The 19,375-nt window shown below is 43.2% G+C and overlaps 1 long non-coding RNA gene across 1 annotated transcript; it reads left to right on the top strand.

Moving 5' to 3' along the window:
* The first annotated feature begins 3,032 nt into the window (after window positions 1-3,032).
* On the top strand, window positions 3,033-18,807 carry LOC135317029 (uncharacterized). The gene is made up of 5 exons (XR_010376175.1): window positions 3,033-5,049; window positions 5,262-5,376; window positions 14,497-14,597; window positions 14,690-14,793; window positions 16,562-18,807. It is a non-coding gene; the product is annotated as an uncharacterized LOC135317029 (long non-coding RNA).
* Window positions 18,808-19,375: the final 568 nt, after the last annotated feature.

Here is a 19,375-nt window from a genome sequence, read left to right as displayed (position 1 = left end):
GCTTTAATATCAGAGCAGCAGCAGCAACCTCTACGCTTAGGCCAAAAATTACAGGTTTATTATCCTTTCTTTTGAAACTGATAAATTGGTTCAGAATTTAGGACAGCTTTTTAGATACCGCCAAAAAAAAAAATAGAAAAAGCAGAGAATAAAAGGACAGAATAAAGAAAGCGGCTATCTTGTGAGATATTTAAAGCTTTGTAGAAAACTCAGATGGACAGAGCAGTCGTGTTGCTGTCATCTTGGTTCTACCAAACTTGGGAAAATTTCAAAAACAGGATTTCTTTTTTTAACGCTCTCCATGCCTGCCTGCTACTTTGGTAGATCCTGTCCAGCAGGTTACCTCCCTTCGTAAAGCAACAGTGACAGGGTATTTGGGACATGTAAATCAGAGGTGTTTTAATTATGTAGATTTGTATTAGATATGTTTCTAAATATATAGTCGTAATTTGGTACCAAGGTAAGAAACTTTAGACACTCAGGTTGCCCACAAAGTCTTTTTGCCAGTTTTGGTTTTGAGTATTAAATGGGTGGATCTTCTCAAGGATTTAATGAGCAAAGAGGTGCCAGCTGGTGAAACCAGCAAAAAGAAAATTCAAAACACGATTTAAAAAAAGGCAGTAGTTGCTGGCAACGAACAGGAGAGGGAAAACGTAGGTGATCACAACAGGAAAAGCTACTGTTCGTACCAAAATTGCACAACCCAAAGCCCACTGCAATAAATCCAGTGATTCCTACTCACTGCCAAAGACGTGCCTAAAACCAACATGCAAAGCTTTTGATTAATAGTACAACTCTTCGGGCTAAATTCTTATTTGTGGTTGATTTGTACCAACTGGGAAGAGTTTCAGGAGTGGATGCTGATGTCTGCCAGGCTAACGGCAGATTCGGGTCGTCTCTGTTATGAGTCCAAGAAGCAACGCTGCTTTCAGACAGAATTAAAAGGGCTCGTGGTGAAAAGATATGTAAAAGCAGTGACAAATAGTGTTTCTGAATTAACTTTAAGCCTCACATTAGTCCCACTAAAGACCACAGGATTATTCAAATGCTGATTTTCTCAGCTGATGAACTGTTTAATTGGACTGAAACCTATTGGATAAATATCTACATGGACATCCCTGAGAAAGTACAAAGGAAAACAAATCAGTAATGGAAGCGGTTTCTTTCCAGCAGACATCGCCATGGGTGTTTATGAATTATCCCTCTTTTTGCATAAATGATGGGGGAACACGGTTAATCAAAGTAATAACAATTAATAAGCCAGCACTTTCACGGTGTCTCGGAGGAACACCTCCAGCACGCCCTGTGAGCTTGCAGAGAGCGATGCACCACGCTGAGGCCACAGCGCAGCTTCCTTACGGCCCCTTAGTGGTCCATGGCCAAGGGAAGGGCCTACCCTCGCCCCGCAGAGCCCAGGCGGGGCGGCTGCAGCAAGGAACGAATGCCACCGAGCAGCACAAACCTCCGTCTGCGTAGACAACACTAAAGCATTGCTTCCCCTCCCCCAGAAGTAATCTTAACCATATTATATTGATTTGAAGGGGTAACTGCCCATGTCATGGAACTCAGCGAGGGGAAGACTGGAGAGGAGGAAGCAGCATCTTCTGACAAAGAACAAATATTTGCCTAATGGGGCACCATAATCATCTGGTCGCCTTCAATATCATGAACGAGAAATCAAAAACTACAGCACTATTTAATCAACATGTTTGAGCACAGCCAGGGAACATTTCTACACAAACCTGATCGAACCAAATAAAGTTTATGGACATAACCCTAATTAATTTAGTGTATTTGGATTCCTGTCCTCCAGTCTCTGTTGTGTAAACTGCAGCAGCTGCAGCTGTATTGCAATGAGGATCAAGTCATGCCAAACATTACGTGTATTTCAGTTTGCAAATATTTGAGGCTTCTGCGTGGGAAGGTTGACATAGCATCGCAATCAATTAAACAAACAAGCTACAAGGGTACTATTGACTGGGAGCATAATGCTCCAACAAATCTGGCCATTGGAGTGAATGTGTACAAAAATATGAATTTTTCTTTAATCCTTTTGCCATCAAGGAATCCATCATCATGCTCCACTTCAGCATATAAAATCTAAGGTCTTGATTTATTCATGGCAAAATCCAACATGCATAGCAAATGGTAAAGAAATTAAAGGACATGCTGATTTAGAAATTACTCAAGCAGCTCTGGGAGTCCGTGAGGCCAGTTGGAGATAAGCTGTGGCAAGGACATGCCAAGATTTTCTTGTGTTCCAGAACCAATATCCATATGACTAAATGCCAAATATGTTTCACTCAAAATATCCAAATAGCATTCAGGTTGTGCTGGCCCTATACGCTGGACTGAATTTCACCTCTGCGCATTAATGAAAAACCAGGGATTGCCACTTGTTTTTCGATACAATGCATTATTAGCACGTGCTGCTTACAGAAGCCCAGGGTATCCAGCCATAGCCACGACGACTTATTTTGCATCTAAGACACACATGCATTTACCCATAGCAATTTCCAGCGCGGTTATAAAGACCTGCCCAATGACACCTGAGCATGAACAAGGGAGAGACTAGCATCAAAAAATGCAGCGGTTCGCTCTTCGACAGGACTAAACCGAGGAATAAGCACAGTACTGTGAGTCAGAAGGAAACCTCAAGGCTATATTTTGAGTGGGGATTCTGTTTAAATCAGAATTGCCTGAAAACCGGCCAAGACCCAAGTTTGCTACCAGCGCATACAGGCAGAGGCTGGCAGGGGAGCTGCCCTTGCCAGACCCGACTCTTCTTGTGACATGTCTTTCGCAGTTTTGACACTTGTCAGTCTAGGGCAGGAATCTCATGATGTTGACGAGTCCTTGCAAGCAGGAGCAATAAGAATCCCTTGATGTGTATTTAAAATGCAGTGGATCAACTTTTCATTCCTCTTCTTAGTGGCCCCGTCACAGGCAGAACGCGTGAGGGCAGGCTCCAGACCGAGCTGTCAGCGCTCCCCTGTCCGTCTGTATTAAACTCTGGGCATCGAGGAGAGAAGCTCCTGTTACACCTCATACTCCTCAGCTGCCTGGCACGGCCGACGGATGGCACCTTGCTTGAAAGCAGGCACACACTTCATCGCTTTGCTTGGGGATTTGCAGACAGCCCCAGGCCCACGATATATTTAAGGCCTGTAAATACACTCTCTGCTGACACTTGAATATGCTGCTTGCTGAAAGTGCTCGCAGGGACAGTTCCCGGCTCTTTCTGGAGCTCGCTGCCATGGAAGAGATGGGCAGAGAGGAAACTAACTGCCATAAGCGCTTCAGAAAGTGCTGGTGAAAGAGTGCTGCAAGAGCTGCCTCGCCCAAGGACATCCGCAGATTCTGTGGGCTGAGGAGTTCACTGGGAATGAAAAGGACGTGGGGAAATCAGGACTGTCCTGCGACTGTGGGCAAGACCGTGGTGGCAGAGTCACTGCTACAAAGAAGATGGCCACTGCTCAGCTATAGCTTAGCTATGGGCTGGCTGCTGCGGGAAGCACGAAACGCTGGCAGACCTAAGGGTTAAGTGGCAAACGTTTGCATTAGAGAAAGCAGCGGGAGCTTCCCCACTGGCAGCGGAAAGACCAGCTGACCTGCGCCTAAGAGCTGCGAGTATTTCTTTAATCCACTTTCATGGCTTAGTGTTTGCAGCTACTTACACAGGGGAACGGCCCAACAGATATAAGGGGCTGAAAACGGCGAAGACAAGAGAATCAGCCCAGTGTTGCTTTGAGGTTTTGCTGGCCGGCAGGCTGGATTTCCTCTCGGTAACGCTGTTTGACTGGGGCAGACGCAGTGTGGACTCCTGTAACTGCTGCAGCACCTGAAAGATGTCCTTCCAGCTTGCTCTGAAACCAGGTATTTCTATGGACAGTTTTGTTTTAAACTTCTGCTTTGCCCACGCTACTCTTACTGTACCAGAAAACTGACAAATCCTCAAAAGAGAATTTAAATTATACCGATTCTTGGACAAGCCCCACCTGTTTTGATAAAAATCCACTCATTTCAAGGACAGAGGGCTGGGAGGCCCAGCAGCCCCTGAACAATCACGTAGAAACCAAGCGCTCCACAGCAGCATCGCAAGGTAGCGTTCAGCCCGCCGCAGAGAATCAAACTTAGGAGCGCAGTGCTACTGAAACTCTGCTACTAAAATATTATCCTGGCTTGCTTTGTTACAATTACCGGTGCTCAGTGGTTAAAATATTCCCCAAAAATGAATTCTGGAGAAGGGATTTGCCCATAACCGCAGTGGGAACACGCAGCTGGCAGAGGTGCCACCCTCCACGCCAGCACCAGCGCTGCCTCTCTGGCTCACGGCGTAAAACACGGGATTCTTCCATGCTCACACACGGGGCTATTCCTTTGAAACCAGACCAAGAACTTGCTCAACCATCTTTTCATATGTATGTATCTCATCTGACACGCTGTGGCCCCGCTGCCACTTCTACAAAGTTAGTAACACTGGTAATTTCAGTAGCTCCTAAAGAACACACAAAAAATATTATCAAATCCAATCCCAGGAAATAATGTTTTAGGATGAGGAGTTTGAGCCTCATTACCCACACAATCTAGCTCTTGATTTTACCTGTGCTTTTTTTTATTCTTGAAGTTTGTAACATCCCTTTAAGCTAACACAAGTAAAAACTGGTAACAATAGAACACGTATCTTAAGAATCACTTTTGAGAAGCCATCCATGCAACCAACGCTCTACAGAGATCCAATGTCGTCGGTAGAAGGTTCTTATCATTTGTGATTTCTTGGATAACCAAAATATTTTCTTCAACCATTCTTTTAAAGGGGTTTTATCCCATTTGATCGTATCAAATGTCTGTGTCTATGTGACACAGAATGTTATGAAGTGAAACCCAGTCCTGTCCCAAGATACATGGATGGAAAGCAGCGATTCGTTTCGAACAGCCCAGCAGCCCAACCTCGGGGCAGCTACCTGGGCGGAATCTAACTGCTGCCTGAGCAGGACAGGGAGGTGCTCTGTGCCCTTAGCGATATCAGCTCTAGGCAGAGCTCTCAAGGTAAGCCTTCCATATGTTTTCTCATGAGCCTTGTTTTGAAAAGTTCCAACCCACGGATAAAATCTGCCAGTTTGATGGCATGAAACTGGGTCTGAACAGCAGATCCCAGCACCGAACTGGAAAAGGGCCTATTTACTATGGTTAAAAATCCCACTGAAGGAAACAAGAATTCTGGGCGTTTAAAATTTGTTTTTACATTTGATTGTTCATAGGAGCTTGATCAAATTTAGTAAGGTTGAAAGCTTTTGATCAGCAGCAAGGTGATGCAAGAACAATAAGCCAAGCCCAAACGTTGCCTACGCTCTGCACCAGCAGCTGAGGCAGAAGGTAGGAAATATTCATCACTTCCCATCTTTTTATTTTTCTGGTCATTCCTTTTTGTTCTGTGTATCTGCATTTCTGTGATTTGTGCAACAAAGAATGTTTATGTTTGTATTTACAGGAATCTTATTAGAGAAGTAGCTGCCAGTTTGACATTGCGTTTACCGTACTGGCAATCTCAGACTTTCTTATTCAGACCTTGGGCTCTTGTTTGTTTGGTTGGTTGGTTGGTTTTTTTCCTTTTCCTCCTAGCTGAGGATGTGTCCTACTTTCTTGTTTAGAAATGCATGATGCATTCTAAATACAGTGGGTTTGGTTTTGGGGGTTTTTTTGGGGTTTGGTTTTTATTTTTCTCCTAAAGCAGGTTGATGTGGTTGTTGAAAGAAATGTGTTCAGAGTTAGTTTCCTGCCCTGAGGGAGTTGTGCTTAAAGAATTTGATTTCAGGGTAGGACTAAAACATGATGCAGCTTATGTGTACAATGACGATTTACTCTATGTGAAATTTTGCAGTTGGAGAGAGAAGCTAAAAGACACAGTTTTGTTATCACTCGGGATTGGCAGGACCTTTTTAGGAGAGAGAGGACGGAGGGTATTTACTGAATCTACCTACAGAGGAGGACACGTTCAAAAACTCACATGGAATTCGAGCAGGCAGCACGCACTAAGTAGCCTTTTAAAATCTCCCTTCCAAGATATCCATAATTATCACCCCAGCGTCTTCCCATCAGAGTTGTACAGAAACAGGGATGGAAAAGACTTGAAAAAATCACTTAGTCCAACCCTGTGCCTGAAGGCAGGATCAACACTTCCTACGTAACCGCTCAGAGAGACTGTCCTGTTCTTAAAGGCGTGTAATGACAGAAATGACACAACCTCTGCAGTCAGTCTACTCCAGCGCTTTATCAGCCTTAACTTCAGCAAGTGCTTTCTAACACCCAACGACGACACTTTCTTACTGCAGTTTTAACGCAGTTGCCCTTTTTTTTTCCACCACCAGTACAGTAGAGAGGAAAAAGACGTTACTGGCCCTGGGTCCGTGGTATTTTGTGTGCACAGCTTGAAGGTGAATCTCAGTATCCCGAGTTACACTCCTGCCTTTAAAATTAGATTATTTTTTAATTCGTGAAAAGAGGATACAGTACACAAATACCAGAGAATGGATTACTCACACCAGGAAGCTTCATAAAGCATAAAATGGCCCTTTTAAAGAAGGAATACTCTACTACTTGCCACCCCAGGAAGGAAGTAACAGCTGTAGGGATACTCATTGTCTCTGAAATCTCCGGACAGGTATTTTTCAGTTCAATCATGGCACCCCTATAAACTGGCAAACACCATGTACAGAATTAAAGGTGTAAATCTGAGAGCCGGTAGAGAGCAGCAACACGTCTAAACCAGCAGGGTTGATTGGCAGAGCTAGGAACAGAAACTGCATGTCCTACCCTGAAGTTCTGTGTCTAATAGCCAACAGGAATTAAGTAATGTAATGGGAAATTCATATTTCATTTAAGAAGCTGGCTACTTTTCATTCAAAGGCTTTGCTTTTGTGGTTGTTTCCATTCAAAATTTTGCAGCCAAATTTATCTGTAGTATAACACCATTGATTTCAATGGACTTACAGCAGATATAAAGCTGCTAACACTCACTTATCATATTCCCCCTGTAATTTTTCCTCCATCAGGTAAAGCTCTGCTTAGCAGACAGGATATAGGGAATTGTTACAGCTGATGTCCTTGTGACATTTCATTAAACTGGTCTTTTAAAGCTTATCATTAGAGGTACTGAAGGCTTGTTGGAAGAACTTAATTGCATCCTATTTTCCCTGACTGAAGATGCATCTGAAAAGTCAGCTTGCATTTTGATTTTTCTTTAGTTTTTCAAGGTCTTTGTGTTGCATGGAATTTTAAATTCCTCCATCTGCTTCACTCTTCACCTGGGGTTTGCATAACTCCTGCTATTCATAGCTGTTAATGTTCCTATTCCTTCCCAGTCTAAGTCAGTCTCCAAGAGGAACGTAGATTGCTGCCACTGGAGCTTACCTGGAAAAGGCCACGTATGTGCCTTTGCATAGATGGAGAAAGGATAAAAAGGACATAAGAATAGAAGTATAGAAAACAGAGAATGTTTCGCTTTGCTGCAAGCAAAAACTATTGTCCCTTCCTTTAAGATACCCCAACCAAGACACAAACTGCGAACAGTTCTTTCCAAATAATGTTCTGCTCCTTCCTTCACATTCCAAATAACGGTAGCACACAGAAAGTTACAAATATTGCTAGCTACACAAAGATGTGTACATACAGCCAACAGGAGGGCTGTGAATAATCATCCATCTGGAAATTTGATTTTAAATGTTATAAAGCAAGCCTTATTTTCAGCTTTGCCACTCCAGCGTATTAAGCATGAAGTGAAATTTCTGATCTTCGAGTCACAAAAAATATTCACCTAAAAGAACTTTTTTGTTGTTACTGTTAGGGTTTCTCATCTCTGTTTGAGGAATCTAAATAGTAATTTTTAAAATTTCAGGTACTTAAATCTGGCTTTCTTTGGGAGAAACAATCCTGAGAGCCTCTTCTCAGGGGCAGCTCTGATGAAGCCAACAAAATATCAAACAAGAGCATTTAGCAGGAGAATCAGGCCCCTTGTTTGTTTTTTATAACCTCTGCTCTCCAGAATCCAATTCCCTAATCCTGTCTGTGAACAATAAAAGTGTTATTTAAGGCCAGTCCTCCTAGCAGAGTTCAGCACTTTGACACAAACAATGACTATTTATTCACAGACATATTAATATATTGCAGCTGCAGAGACATTCCTTAGCACATGCAATAGGAAGTGCCTGTGCAATCCATGCTGTAATGGTGAAGTCAATTATCATAACATAAATCTTTACTTTCAAGCATATTATGGTTTTCCTGCAGAAAATAACACTAGCTCAGTTTCCAATCACGAATGATCATTAGTACGCCGCTATTTTTGAAAGAGGATGGACCTTAGCTGCAACTCAGTATTCACGGGAAGGAGAAGCTGGTTTGGTTGGGTTTTGTTGTTGTTGTTATTCTGGTTTTAAGGTATTTAGATTGAGCGTGTGTGAGAGTCAGCTACACCAGCGTTAATCTGACCAGCCTGTATTTGTGTTCAGTGATGTACATATTGCCAGCCTTAAGGAGATAATTCTTCCCATCACCCTTCAGCAATCCCTGCTTTTCCAGCCCCCGAGCCCCTTAGGGCTCTGACGATGTAATGAAACTCCGCAGCTCTGCCAACACACCTCGGCCACACGCAGAGCCCAAGTCCGCGTTGCGGTTCGGACGAGAACTGGCTCCCACACACCACATGCAAATAAGCTTCTAACTGACCCGCTTGTCTACCAAAGCAATGAATATATTTTGACTTGTAGGGTTTGCAGCGGTCCAAGTCTCCACAGAATCCTTGAAACCCATCCAGCAAATCTTTACTACCACTGGTACCCGACGCAGGCAAAAGCAGCCAGCTTTGGTAATATTGTATAAGAAAAGGTCACAATTCCTTGTAGCAAGACAGAGCGACCTGTCTGTCTTACCCTGCAGTACGGGCACCCCTGCAACTTTGCCAAAATATCTGTGTCTTGCCCCAGAGGAGCCCCTGCATCACTTTCTCTCTTTCATTGGTCTGTAATTTAAAAACCTATCTATGTATCTATATACTTCTAAAGGTTTCAGTAAGCTATTCTTCCAGAAGGTGAGCTGGTGCCTGAGGCTGTTTTGGAATTAGGAAAGCAAAGGGCAAACTTGGTTATTTTGTGCAGAAAAGCTGCTAGCACTTACACGCAGCACACTGAGCAAGAGAACAACTCATCAGGATTATAAATCCTGGATTCTTATGGCTGGATTCTGCTTCTAGCAGAATGTGTAGGCCTAGACAAACCCAGCAGAGGTCATTTCATTGGCACATGGCGAGAACAGCACCAGAATCAGCCCCTTACTCATCTGGGGCTTTTTGACTGTATTAATGAACCACAATTAGCCCTACTTTGTGCATATTGAAAGAACAGATTGCACTATGGCAGGCTCAAATAAACCTTAACTTGTCCAACTATGAAGTTACATAAATAACTGCAGAACATTAAATTCCCAAGGGGTCTAAATGGGTTGGGTTGTATTCTATTTGTGCTGTATAAAGACTCTGCACAGAGTAAAAGGAAATGACTGGCCCTGCAGAATTTTTTTAGCTCAGAAACACAGTTTCTGTGTCGATCCTCTTAGCATGTCATGGACTTGCTTTGTGCAGGTACCTGAGCAGAATCAGGTTTGATTGGACAGCGGCACAGCCACTAGTAACAGAATTATTGCACCCTCCTTACATCCAGCCTGCGTACGGTCACAAAGCATTTCAGCTATTTCGGAGAGACACTGATGCAAGCCATGAAATAGATTCCCCTATGTAAGGAGGGAGGTGTTGCCACTAGAGATTTAGCATAGATGAAACTGGGGAGAGGGAAGGGGTACAAACATTGCTATGTGGGGAGACACAAGCCCCATGACTCAGGCAATCTTAGCTCTCCAACACTTGGGAGTAACTGGAGGTTTGGAAGAACGCTGCAGCTTTCTTTTCCATGCACCTGCAATGAATCTAATTATTCTCACAGTGTAAAGGCCTGCCACATCACCCCTTCCACTGCAATACCTTATTTGGACCACCAATGACATTTAAAAGACACCTTTCTACTCAAGCTGCAAGACAAGCTCTGCGTGTAGGTGTGTAGGAAAGATTAATTCTAAAAGGTGGTGCAAATGAGCCAGGAAAAAAGAAAAGCAGACGTTATTTCAAGAGTGAGCGTATGCGTGCACGTGGGCCTGTGGTCTTGTCTCCAGAGCGTGCAGCTCTGCTGAGTCAATTTGACTCGAGATAAAATTCTGAACCTGTTCAAAAATAACAGAAACAAAATGTTCTTATGCCTTAGTTCTCCTCGTTTGTATATTCAATTTGAAGTGCAGTGTGAAGATGCTCCCAGCCCCAAGCCGTAGAAAATAGCACTTTAAATGCTTCTCAGTGCAATTGCATCTAGCCTGATGTTTACCTTGGGCGCACTTTCAGCTTTAGACAATTTTAATTAATCCTTCACGATCCGCAGTGAGAAATAAGCCGAGGAGAATTCCTGCTAGCTTTTTTCCAGCCCTGACTCTGTGCAGAGAACAGGACAAAGGGTCTCACATTCACTTCAATGTTACCCTAGATAATTAATACCATGCAACAGCATGAGCCCGGCACCTTCTGAAAAAGGTGCTGCTTTGATTCCTGTGTTTTGTGCAACATGTTCAGATTGCTTGTTTTGTGGGCATCACAAGGAAGCTGAGACAGTAACCTCCCAAAGGTATGCTTTCCCTGGAGACTGACCCAGCCTGTCCATCCCCTGCCTGCTGCACGGGGCTGTGCTGTTTCAGGCGCAATCAGCACCTATGTCCTTCATGTGCCTAGAAATTACTTCTGAGGACTTTCTTCCCAAGCACTGAGGTTAGGCTCATCAGCCCTGTAGTTCCCCACGCCCTCCTCCTCCTCCTCTTTTTTGGAGATGATGCAATGTCGGTCCTTCTGCAGTCGCTGAGGTCCCTCCCCAGACCTCCACACCCTCTCAAAGTTGAGGTAAAGCAGCCCTGCAGTAACGCCGGCCAGCTGCCAGCTAAGGTCCACCCCACGCACCCCAGTGGTCCTGTGGGTGAATCTTACCTAAGCAGACCCTAACCTCACCCTTCTAAGAGGTAAAGCCAACTGCAAGACTAGTCTATGAAAGTGCTATTTATCACCTCAAAGGTTTCTATGAGAACCTCAGCCAGCGAGGTTTGCCTCCTTGCTACGGAAGGAAGGTATCGGTGGTTAAGGCTCACTGGAGATTTCTTGGCTTTAAGCCAGTAAAAAGCATTGGTGAGAGCCTGTAGTAAGGTTACCACTAACACAGCAATAAATAAAAATATTTATTGGAAAGCAAAGAACATACAACCTGAGGGAATTCTCAGTGTGCAAGACTGATAATCAGGCATAGAGTGTTCAGAAGAATTACTTGTGCAATCGCACTTGAGTAGCTTTCTAAGGAAAATTAAAAGAGAAAGTGTATTGAGGGGAGAGAGAGATATGAAATACGGTTGGTGCTTCTGCTTTTCTTTCTCCCAGTGACTTGAAGTACAACCTTGAGGGGACTGTCACTCTGAGATTTACCAGCTCTGTTGATGAAATGAACCTGGCAAAATTATCATAATGTAACTTTCTTAGCTCTTTTTTTCAATAATTTGTGCAATGTACTTCAAAAAGCTCAAATGAAATCGGTTAAGTGCCAATTATTATTTGTACAAATGACCCAAAACAGGAGGGGAGCTGTCTGCTAGGACCTTCACTAGCATAGATGTTCTAGCTCTAATAATTTCACAGGGCAGACTGTCAGCTGAGTTATACTGGCCAGGGCAAACTCAGATACTAACTGAGGACCTGCTCTTTTTTTGTGTATATTTGCATTGCAGGGCGCAATCTGTGCAGCAGCCAATATGGGAGAACAATAGTTCACAGGCAGAAAGATAAGAGGACTAATAGAGCAAAAAATAACAGCATTCATTGTTATACAAAGGTCAAGGAGAAATATAAATTGCATTTACCTGGGAAAAAGGACAAGCGCTTTAAGTTAAAAAGGCAAATCCTTAAAATGCAGAACAAAGTTTAAGCAAGGCTAATTTTTATAATAATGCAAGGTTCATAATTGTGTGAGATTATTATGGTCAAGCTGTAAAATAACTCCAGATTTTCCATGTTAAACAAAGCTGGGTCAAGCATTAGTTCCTATGCTTTGACGACACTTGTATACTAAACACCTATCGTGTTCGTGCTGTCAGTTGGAGTTTACTGGACCGCTGGTAACAGAATACAGTTCTCCCACAAGCGGGATTTGATGGGGCATTTGTATTTCATTTCTATTTCCCCAGCAGAAACTGGATTACCACAAGTGAACACATACTTCGAAAATAACCCAGTAGATGTTTTACATCAAAATTGTCTGAAAATTAACCAAATAAATATAACTGAAACAGTAAGAGATTGCTCAGACATTTCTCTTTGTTTCAAGACAAACACACGCTTGCCTGAAGTCTCAGTTCTTGTTTTCTAACCCCAGCCTGGATTTGATTTTTCCATATTTCCGTCGGTCAGGCCACAGGTTAGCTATTCCAGGGGCCGGAACAGCACCTGGGCGCAGAAACCAAACAAGCTCCAAGATGCACAGCAGTTACAAAGCAATAAGTTTTTCTAGGCTGTGCATCTACATTAGCCCCTTGTGAAACATTCGTTGCTGAATGAATTCCTTCGCTCAGCGCTGTCCAGACGGGAAAAACTACCCCACTGTAGCAATGGGGGATAACGGATTAGAGACACACACCCCTCCGCCATAGTAAGACTCTCATTTTCAGACCTAGCTCATTTTTCTGTAGATAAAATCAGAATGAAAGGAAATCTGTTGGTATTTGCCAGTGGAAATCGCCCATTAATTTCAACAGAAGTGGATGCCGACACAAAGACAATTTCTGGCCAGCAGTCGCCTTTTGCTGTTTGTATGGAACACAAAGGATCAGACTTTCTTCCCCCCACTTTGCTTTGCAAAAAGTCCCATTAGATAACTGGGAGCCAGGCACACGGTGAATGAGAGATGACTGCCGATGGTATATACTTCCTCTGTGCAGGAAGCACGCGGCGAGATGTGCCGTACTAAATCAGATGGCTGATCCATCAGGTTCTCTAGCTGGCCTCTGGCAGTAGTCCATACCTGCTGGCCACCTGCCAGCCTGAATAATTCCACTCTTCCAGTGTGGATATCTCTTCCCTCGCAGTCTTAACCAGATTATTATTCTCTTATTGTTCACTTCTTGGCCCACGCTACTGAATATTATTTGTTTATCTAGCGGTAAGAGAGGCACAAATAGGACAGAAATACGCTTCTTCAGAGTCCAGGTGATGCTTTAACACTTGTGTAAGATAACAATCAGAATTTTTAAAATGCTATGTTTTGTTTCCTTCTAAAACCAGTATTTCGTCTTTGTCTTTTCAACAATTATAATGTGTGGCAATTATTTTTGCACAAATCAGTGCATGATTCCAGAAATACCTCCTCCACCCATGAGCAGATGCTACAGCTGATGGTACAGAGAAAACAGAAGGGAATTCCTGATTAATTACAAATTGAGCCACTTTGGTCAGCTACAAATATCCAGTGAAAAATCACAGACTGTTTAAATAACCCTCAGCATGCCTTTCACAGCGCTGGGGCTGCAGGTTCCAAGTCACTCTGAGCTAGGGTTTCTTGAAAGCAGTCTCCAGCTGCAACTGCAGCTACTACAGAAAATCGTGCATCACCTTGCCATGTGAGGGTTATCTAGCCTACATAAAGCAAATTAAATGAGCCCTCTAAAATTTCCACTTTCACACAATATACTTCAGTTGCTCCTGGCAAGGGCAAAGGAAACATTTCTGAGAAGCTAGAAACAGCGCTGCTAGTCAGACTTTCTGAGAATACAGGAACTTTCTGAGAATACAGGAACAGGGGGGTCCGGGAACACGGAAAGGGAAGAAAGTTTTTAATGGGGAAGGAGGAACACTTTTTGCACAAACCTTACATCTCATTTCTGGACCTCACTGCCAGAAGACAGCACAGTGACACACACACACCCCCCCACTGTCCCCCAAACAGATGTGCCATTTCAACATTTATTTTAATGACCCAGAACTAAGAGTTACAGTAGGAAGGAGTAACAATAAGGCTAAGAAACGTGTCTCACAGCTATATGCCACTGCTCTGTGGAGCGCAAGTGGCTCAAACGAGAGACAGGGAAAACTTTCTCTTGGGACCATATTATTCTGCTGCTCTTTATTACAAAATTTTGTTCTTGCCTCTGAAGTAACTGGTATTAGTAGAACAGTGGTGGAGGCTGGATACTGGTCTAGCTGGAGCCCAGGCCTGACTCAGGATGAACAATTCTTTGTGTCCTAGCCTTTCATTTTCTTCCTCTTTTTTTTGTGAGAGGCACTTAATGTGCTAACACTGCACAAACTTTGATATGTGCTAACCTCTACCACTCGAGAGAGCTCCATTTACTCAGCTTCTTTCTTACTTTGCGCAGGGGAGAAATTAATCCAACCTGAAAAACAGCCTTGCAAGCCAAGAAAACATCATGATGCAATAGAAAAAGTACAAGTTCCCAATTTATTTCTTCAACTACTGGTAAGAAAGAGAGTGACTTCCTTTATGTTTGTATTAAGCATTAAAATGCAGGTGAATGAACTTCAAAACATCTCCAGGTCTAATTATTTCAGGTTATATGGAGACAGAAGAATTTGATTCATGGCAGGGAATTGTTTGGCCAACTCCAAGTCTATTAATCGAGTGTCCTAAAGAGGAAAACCAGGTGAATAGGAAGGTGAGTATCTGCAATTAATTCTCAAACAGATGTTCATACCTGGGAGCGTGAAAGACAAAAAAAAACACACCAAAAAAACCCGTATCAAGGAATAATGTGAAATAACACTGGGGAGAGTTGAGAATTGAGTGTCATGTTTCCAGGTGACACAGCCAAGTGACAGAAGCAGCAGAAGCAGCTTAGAGCTGCCTGATGTTCTTTATCAGTTTTGGGAAGCCCCAGGAACCTTAGTGGCCTTGGCAGAAATTAAAGCTGCTAAAAGCTGCTGAGCTTCCAGGTAGCCTTCCCTGCTCCAGGACAGATGACAGACAGCTTTGCAGCCGATGTCAGCCCTGAACCTCTGTAGAAGAACTTAACACAGGCACGTCTGCCCTCTGCACTCACTGGCCACCGAATGGGCTTGAGCAGAAAACTGAACGCACTAACACTGCATCTGTCCCAGCTAAGAGGTGGCTACAGCAACCACCTCTATATACATACATGTATTTATATAAAAACATACACACACATATATCTCACCACATCTATCCAAAAGAGGTTAATCCCTTCCTCAGAACAGAGCTTTTTCTCTTGATTTTCCCTAATAAAATAAAAGAGAAAAAGGATCCAGGGATGCACTCGTGTACAGGATACCCTGATATTTCACAATGCACGAATCTGCTCTGCAATTTGAAGACTGTAAATACGCTTACTACAAAAATCAATTCACCCATGAAGGATTAAACAAGCACCTCAACTTTCTACCTGCATGACTTTTAAAATAACACCAAGTTAGTTGCTACGGCTGAATGAGGTACGGTGCTCCTAACCCAAACTCCCAGCAACTTCCTAGGCTGAGCCCTAAATGCAGATTTCTTTTTAACGGTTATTTTTATTGTCTGACATGCCAAAAGCACTTCCCTTGATGCTAACATCAGTGGCAGAGTCCAAGCTAGTTACACAAGAACAGCATAAGGCCACCTCAATAGAGAGGAACCGGCACGCTTCCCAGAGTAGCCATCTTGCTAAAATAGCTACGATCTAGCTGCTTTACTGAGCAACACCAACCCCACGATTTTTCCCCAAGAATAGTACTTTGATTTCACACACACAAAGAGCAGAGTCATTATCGTGGATTAAGGGCACTTTTTTCCTATTAAATATTCACATTTGACAGGACTCTGGAGCAGCCCTGCCTCTTTGTTTCCCCTCACTGACAAGTGCCGAGAGCTCAGGCCAGGCCGCCTGTTGGGGTCTGTAGGAAGAGGGCTGCTACGTACATCTTCTGTGACATTTAACGGCGAGAGACCGACGAGCACTTCAGACTACCTGCTACTTTTAATGCTGGCTCACAAGAGAAAAGTAAGACCCCTTACTTGCAAGACACAGACCCTTTACTTTAGCAGCCGTAGCAGATGAATCAGAAAATGGTCCTAGGCTTCCCCCACTGCACCTGCTCCAGGCGCTTTGAAGACCTCGGTACTGTAAGTAGAGAAGGTGGGGAAGAAAAGGGACACCAACCAAACCCAGTATTGCTAAAGTTGTAGGGGGCTTTGAAAAAACGTTTCAATCCACTGTTCTGCTTCGTAATCCCATCGTCTGAAAATAAAAACACACGAGGAAGGGTAAGGGGAATAGGTGGCTTTGAGAAGCAATAGCTCAGCAACAGCAGACTGACCCCTGCTGACAACAACAAAGCCTCTGTTACCGACCTCTAAAACGTGTGACAAAGATGCTGGGAGCGGGGCATTATTCATAATTCCTCGCATGTTTTTTTTTTTTCCTGCAGTTTATAAAACAACTCTTTGGAAGCTTGCAAATGAAATCTGCTGCTTTTCTCAGGGCATGACTGCATGCCGGTGAAGTCAGCTAAAGTTTTGCCACTGCCTTCAATGGGAGGCAGATCAGCTCCTTTGCTTGTCCCCACAGCTTTGAATAGTCGGGTTGCTTCGTCACCAGGCGTGGATGCCACACTGCATCATTTGGAAAGAGTGGCATTAAAGCTTTTGTACCAAGGATAGTAGAAACAGCAAAGATTGAAATTCAGTGTTTCTTTTCTGAATCACTAGCATCAGTGAAAGCGAAGACGGGATTACAGAGCAATCAGGTCTCTGGATTCCACTTTTATTTTCATATTCAAAGCTTTCCTATCTGCAGTGTTTAGATTCTTTTCATGCACTCAATTTCACAGTCCCCACTGCACAAAATGCAGCAAGCAAAGACAAAATCCCAGGTCTGTTCAGTTCCTTCTCCTCAGCCCAAAGAATAACAAAGATCCTCTCTACTCTGACGTTGCACAGGCCAACAGAAAACTGAGGGCACTTATTTTGCTTTTAGCTCGGCTAGAGGAGATCCCCTCACGACGTGCAAGCCATGGAGTCATGCATGAACACGATCCCCCTCCCATATATACACAGCAGCAGAGGAAGGTTACACACACCCTGAGGAGAAGCGCCATCCCATCGCTGCTATTTCCTCCGTTGAAAAGGAATAAAAAGAAAGTCATGCTGCTTATGCTTATTCCAGCTCTGTTTACTGACCTGATAACTTATTCTGCACCTGGCGAGATCTGAAGCACCTCTCCTGCAGAACCAGCCTCCAGCTCACATAAGGAAAGTCCCTGGACAAAAAAAGCTCCGGTTCCATGAAGAATTACGATAGAGACAGAAAACTACTGGATTCTATGCTGAAGCCCGTGATATGCGCAGAGTTACTTAATGAAATGACAGCCCTTGTTTTGTAAAGGAACTAATGGCTTTGACAAGAGTCATGGTTCCTATTCAAGAGGCTTTAGCAGACCAAGTAACAAGTCTGTAATTCACTCGCCAGTACTGTCATATTCACAAAATGCATTTGTTAGAAGCTGCATGGGCCAAACGCTTAATAAATCCAATAATCTCCCCACTAAATGCATTAGTGCTGCCCAGCTATGATCTTGATAGATCATGTTAGTTGCCCTTAAGCAATTAGTACTAGGACAATTGCTCAGATTCAGCTGGAACAAAGCACTGGCACTTGGTAATCGGCTTACCCTAATGAGAGAAAGAATTTCTGAAGAGGATATAGGTAATGAAAGCTGAGAAATATGATTTAAGGTGCAGCAACAAAAATAAACAGACTTTACAAAATCGCACACAAGGAAAGTTCCCGGTCACTTTGGTTCAGAGGCCTCACGACAGAAAACCACACTTACGTGATGTGCAACAGAATGGGAGCTGCGTCACTACGGCACTATTAAGAACAGGGTTATTCTCCTGCCTTTCCAGGAAGGACAACTGAAACAAGTCCTTCCCAACCTTCATTTTTAGCTTCATTAAGTAACGAGTCAGGAGGAAAATGGATGTTTAAGAGCACACTGAGCCCTGTGGCTAGAGGGCTACCACTGTAAGGAGCTGCCATAAACAAATGCAAGTTGTGTGTTAACTAATCCAAGCAGCCCCAGGAACAGCCTGTTGCAGCAGAGTACTCTAGATGGACAGAGTTAGCCATCAGGAAAGGCAGAGGCAAGAAATAAAACAAAATCGTTGCTTCGGTCCGGGTCTCGCTTTCCTTCGCCTTTCCGCGTCATCCCTCTCTAAGCGGGTGTAAAATGCTAGCAGCTCGGAAGGCTCTTCTCACACTAACGGCACTTTTTCATACCTGCGTTCCCTGACAGGAACAGCCCAAGCTGGGTGCTTGCTGTCTGCTGAAGAAGTCAAAGGACACTGCAGCAAAGAGAAGGTTATTCCCACGTGCAAAAGTGCCTGCTTTTGCTCAGCACATAATTGAATTATACATCCGATTAAATCAGAAAATAGAAAAATCTTTGGATGGGCAACACTCCACGCGCAGTACCTGAACTCACGTTCAGCACTCACCTCACTGCCAGCTATAATATAGCAATTAGTTCCAGCAAAACTATATTTGCTTATAGACCTAATTAGAGATCAAGAAAGTGGCTCACTTTTGATAATTACATGGTTGTGTCCCATCTAACAGCCACTGTTAAATTGTTGTTATATTAATGTAAAGCTTGTAATCACGGCTGTTCTAAATTGAATAAATGTTCTTGCCAATTCTCCAATGCAATTAATTTACATAAAAGCCTCTGGAACTAAAATTAAAATGATATACATCTTTCCAAGGGTTTCATTCAAAACAAAGCTAAATAATAGGGAAATTATATATCTTTTTTCCTTTTCTCTTCACATTCTTATGTTTACTAAAGTTAATGTCCAAATAATCATTGAAATGTGCCTAAACCAGAGTTATTCAGAACTGTTGTACCAATAGCTCATTTACATGTACAGTGATTCATTATTCAAGACATTAATATTTCAAACAGCCTGTTCCCGAACCAAGGGAGATTCCAGATGATGGTGCAGGAGGTTAGAGGGAGTTCTATTCCCTCAGAGTCATCTGCACATAAATCACACTCATCTGTTGTATTTAGGCATTTACATTTTTGTACAGAGCATTGATGTTGCCGACACAGACAAACCCGACCAAGTCTTTCCTGCGAAAGCAAGAAAAAACTACGCTCTACTAATCTATAAACCTGCCACAGATCAAATTTAAACTAGTTACACTATGCTTTTTGAAACAAGTGATACTGTGAGTCACA

This window comes from Phalacrocorax carbo, chromosome 24 (assembly GCF_963921805.1).
Source record: "Phalacrocorax carbo chromosome 24, bPhaCar2.1, whole genome shotgun sequence".
In the NCBI taxonomy this organism is placed as follows: Eukaryota; Metazoa; Chordata; class Aves; order Suliformes; family Phalacrocoracidae; genus Phalacrocorax; species Phalacrocorax carbo.
Note: the sequence above shows the minus strand (reverse complement) of the source record. Positions and strands in the feature narration are given on the sequence as shown.